General features: G+C 43.0%; 1 pseudogene; it reads right to left on the bottom strand.

Moving 5' to 3' along the window:
• Window positions 1-1,526, bottom strand: part of LOC102759385 — a 3,716-nt pseudogene extending 2,190 nt beyond the window's left edge.
• Window positions 1,527-5,073: the final 3,547 nt, after the last annotated feature.

Here is a 5,073-nt window from a genome sequence, read left to right as displayed (position 1 = left end):
GATTTAGAGGTGCACAGATGAGGCCCAGCTGTGAAGCAATACAAGCTGCTGTGGGACCTTGGGCCTTCTTTTGGAAGTTCTGGGTCTCTCTGACCCAGCTGCAGTTTTTTAGGTAATTTTCAGATTGCAAAGGGCCAGGCCATTCATATGCAAAAGCCCCTGCACACAGCGTGGGTGGGGCGGGGTCTCAGGGAATCAACAGGGCAGAGCAAACAGCTATGGATGATCCTCAGCACTTCCCTAAGAGGTCCCGGGTTTCAGTGTCCCACAGTAATCAATGCAAGCACCTCTGAGAGAAAGCCGCCCTGAAGTTCTGCCCGATGCCAGACAGTCCAGTTTCTCCCCGTGTGAGTCTGGGTCCCCAGAGACTTGCCCGAACTGGAGTTGAGGCCGTCGGGAGCTTGAGACTCCCTCCTTATTGGAAAAGACAACCATGTCCTCAGTTGCCAGCCCTTTCTGCGTGTGCCTCTGTACCTCTGCACTTACTTCCACACCTCCTGTGAGTCTCAGCGTGCTTTTCTCTTTCCTTCTAGTTGTAGAATTTCCACTCAGCGAGCTGTCCTGTGGTTCTGAATGATGTCCATTTTTGTCTTTTAGTTGTATTTTTGAAGTGGTTGTGCGAGGCAGCAATTTCAGGTGTTTACCTATGCCACCATCTTGGTTTTTGACCCACTCTGTTCCTTTTCAATGCTTGCAGAAATTCACTCTTCTTATCAGTGTGAATATGTGTCAGTTTGGTTAGATGAGGCTGCTGATGAAGTTTGTCAACAGGTGAAGAGGAATTTGAGCAATTAAACTCTTTCACTGTCATTGTTGCACTAAAATTCTTGGCTGTTGATTTAAAAGCATTGAAGTTGCCAACACCATATGTAGATTCATGAGAGAAAGAAGTCCCAGCTTTATTTTCTTTAGTTTGGCTTTTCCATTGTGTAGGTTTTGTGGGTAGAGCAGCAGGTTAGGGACTAAACCTTTATAAACACTTGGACCAGTCCTGTTCTTAACTGGCTATGATTGAAGACTTCCTGCTACTGGGAATCTAGACAGCTGTAAGTTTTTTGCATTATCTTTCTTAATGACCAGCATCCTTGGAGCTCTAAATTGCAGCTAAAGATTTATTTTGATTTGGATCTCTCTCATTCAGGATTTAAAGACGGAAATCCTCAGCTTCAAACTGTTTGTATTCTTTCCTTTCTTCTTCCCTGGTTCATTGTCAGGGATGTTGTTTTTGTGTAGTCCTTGGCTTTTTCAGAATGGAACGTACGGTATCCCCTCGATGATTTATGTTTTCAGTGCCATTTCTCCCATGCGTACTCCATCCATTTTTTTCTTTCCTCCCAAAGTTACCTCCATTGGGACATCCAATACCAGAATTAAAGCCATCTGAAGAGTTGTGTCGTTGACGATTCACATCATAACGATTTTCTGTCCATGAATTGTCAGAATGCTTCTCACAATTCAATGATGACTTTGTTAATGATGGTGGAGTGGGAAAATTAAGCCAGGCTGGAGCAGTCATACTGGGCCATTTAGGTCCAGTCTCTCTGACTCAATGAAACAAGGCTTCAACACTCATGGCAAGTCCAGATTCTAACGGGACTGCACAGGAAGGTGTTGGGTTTTTCTTGGTTATTTTTGTGTTTTCCAGTTTGTTTTAATTTTGTATCCTCTGAAATAAAATCCAAGTTCTTTGAAGATATTTAACCTATGACTATTTGACATAGAGTTACTTCAAGTCAGCTACTCATACTTCAGTTTTAAAATTTTCATATGGCTATCTCCAGAATTAGCCAAGTTCCTCGGATTTAAGATGATAAAGTCTTCTTTATTATTTCATGTGTTTGTCAGTGTTGTACTTATCCACGTGAGATGAAATATCCAATTTATGATCCAAAAGGCAAAAACAAAAAGAAAATTTCACATCTGAAGAGCGTTCCTAAACAGCATTTAAAGAGACACAGTTATCTCAACATTACCAGGCTGCTGGGAAACTGTAGCATCTTAAATTTCCATGCAAATAAAAGATAAAAGAAAACACAAAAACTGTACTCTTCATTTAGAGAAGCTGTCCCATTGTGACATGAAAGGGAATGAGGTCAAAATTTCCTAAAAGTCTTAATAAGAGTAAAACTAAGCTGCCATGGAACTTCAGCAATATTTAAACAGTAATTGGAAACTTCCAAAACTACCTAATGCACAAATCAAGCATATCTTACAGCTGAAAACACCATAGGGGAGGGTAGGGGAGGCAAAAAACAAAAACAAAAACAAAAACCCCAGCAGCTGAAACACTTTAACCAGTTATATAATCCATTTGAACCAAAATACTGAAGAATGCCTGGGTTTCTGTTTAAGTAGCTTGTAGAGCTGTGCACTACTATCAATTCACTTCAGAGATGATTCTTGCCAATTTTAGTAAACTTCTGGGGCAAATTATTAAAAATCATTGTAATTCCAAAATGACCACTTGAAATATCTGGGGCCTTCTACACAAAACATAGAAGAGGATCTTCATACCTGAGTAATTTCGATCACCTTCTGCCACCTGAAGGTGCCCCGGTCTCGGGTGCTGGCACTCAGACCTGGACGAGTCTCTCGGTACTTTGCACAATCCCCCTTTACCACTTTTCCCAGGTATTGCATGTTTTAAAAATTCTTTCAGCCCTAGGCGGTTTGGCTCAGTGGATAGAGCAGTTGGCCTATCCGGGTCTCGGATTCAATTCTGGTCAAGGGCACATGTCTGGGTTTCGGGCTCGATTCCCAGAGTGGGTGTCGGGGGTGTGTGGTGGGTGTGTGTGTGTGTACAGGAGGCAGCCGCTCAATGATTCTCTCTCATCATTGGTGTTTCTATCTCTCTCCCTCTCCTTTCCTCTCTGAAATCAATAAAAATATATTTTAAAAATTCTTTCAGCACTAGTGTACTGCAGCATACCAATTGAAAATTGCTGACCTAAACAATCTAAAGCAGAAATCTACAAATTTAACCAATAATCCTAGAAAAGATGGGGGAAATTTAAGCCTTTTCTAGGCATGGAGAACAGAATTGACCCAAATCCTGTGATAGGAAACGGAATATTCAAAAAAGCTAAGAATTAGAATAGGAGGAAATAATGAGCAATGAGGCTTGAGAAGTAGACAGAAACCATATCACAAAGCGCCGCCATGTGATAGGGTTGGATAGGACCTTTTATTCCTTATATCAAGGTGATTGTAAAAGGAGAGGACTTGGATAGAACCTAACCTCCTTCCCAGGGCTTCCATCATAATTCTTTCCAAGTGTATTCACTACATGTTCTTACAACACCCCCTTGAGCAAACATGCTTACGCAGTTTCCTTCTACCTCACTGGCCACTCTACACTCCCCTTTCTGGTTCTCTTTCCTCTATTTAACCTCAATGCTGGGGTTCCTCTGGGCGTGACCCCGAAACATTTCTTTTATGTTCTCTTTCTAAATGACAACCTCAGTTCCTGTGGATTTAAATGTTATCATTATTTTTAAAAATTTATTTCAGAAAGAGAGAAAAACATAGATGTGAAAAACATCTATGAGAAAAACAGAGAGGAAAGGAGAGGGAGAGAGATAGGAACACCAATGATGAGAGAGAATCATTGAACGGCTGCCTCCTGCACACACACAATTGCCTCCCCAGCACACCCGAGCTGGAATTGAACCCCAACCTGCCACATTGTGGTGTACAGGACAATGCTTCAACTAACTGAGCCAGACTAGCCAGGGATAAAGAAATACCATCTTCATCATTTTCATGTTTTTTTTTGTCTCCAGCCCTGCTCTCTGCCCTGAATTCTAGACTTTAAAATCCACAGTGCCTAGTTGAACTATCAATTGAGGTGTTGCACAAACGCCTCAAATTGAACATACTTATAAAAGTACCCCTGATTTTTGTCTCCAGACCTGGTCCTTCCCATAAACTTTCTCATCTCAATACACTGGCATCATCATCTACTCAGGTATTTTAGAAAGAAATCTAGGTCTCCCTCCTCCCCTCTCCGCTTTTGTTTGTATATTTATTTATTTTTTAAACCTTTATTGTTGAGAGTATTACAGATATCCAGATATGCCCCTTTTTATCTCCCCAATGCCACTCTCCACCCACCCCAGGCCTTCATCACCCTATTATCTATGTCCATAGGTAATGCTTATAAATTCTTTGGCTAATCTCTTCCCAGACCCTCCCTTTCCTCTGAGATTCATCAGTTTGTTTCATGTTTCCATGCCTCTGGTTCTATTTTATTCATCAGTTTATTTTGTTCATTAGATTCCTTGTTCATTTGTTTTGATTTTCTAGATTTAATTGTTGATAGCTATGCATTTATTGCCATTTCATTGTGTGTGTATATATATATATACTAGGGGCCTGGTGCACAAAATTCGTGCACTGGGTTGGGGGGGGGGAGTGTCCCTCAGCCCAGCCTGCCCCCTCTCACATACTGGGAGCCCTCAGGTGTTGACCCCCATCACCCTCCAATCACAGGATCGGCCCCTTGCCCAGGCCTGACGCCTCTGGCCGTGGCATCCGACCCGGGCAGCGGGGACCCACAGCAGCAGTGGCCCCGTGATCGCGGGCTCCACTTTAGGCCCAGGCAAGGGACCCCTAGCTCTCGGGACTGCCAGCTTCAACCCTGCCCAGCTCCCATTGCTGGCTCCACCACTACTTCCTGCTATCACTGGCCAGGGCGATAAAGGCGCCCAATTCTCCGATCATGCCCTGCCCCCTGGCTCTTAGCTCCCCCCTGGGTTTCCTTCCGATCACTGTCAGTGGCAGGGGGCTTCTTCCTGCTTTCCCTTTCGCCTCCCTGCATTGTGCCTACATATGCAAATTAACTGCCATCTTTGTTGGCAGTTAACTGCCATCTTAGTTGGCAGTTAATTTGCGTATCACCCTGATTAGCCAATGAAAAGGGTAGCGGTCATACGCCAATTACCATATTTCTCTTTTATTAGTGTAGATTTTAATTGTTACCTGGGAATATTTTTTTCATTAATTTCTAGAGAGAGTGAATGAGTGGGAGGAGAGATGGAAGGGAGAGAAAGGGGTGGGGAGATAGAGAAGGAG

This window comes from Myotis davidii, unplaced genomic scaffold (genome assembly GCF_000327345.1).
Source record: "Myotis davidii unplaced genomic scaffold, ASM32734v1 scaffold1380, whole genome shotgun sequence".
In the NCBI taxonomy this organism is placed as follows: Eukaryota; Metazoa; Chordata; class Mammalia; order Chiroptera; family Vespertilionidae; genus Myotis; species Myotis davidii.
Note: the sequence above shows the minus strand (reverse complement) of the source record. Positions and strands in the feature narration are given on the sequence as shown.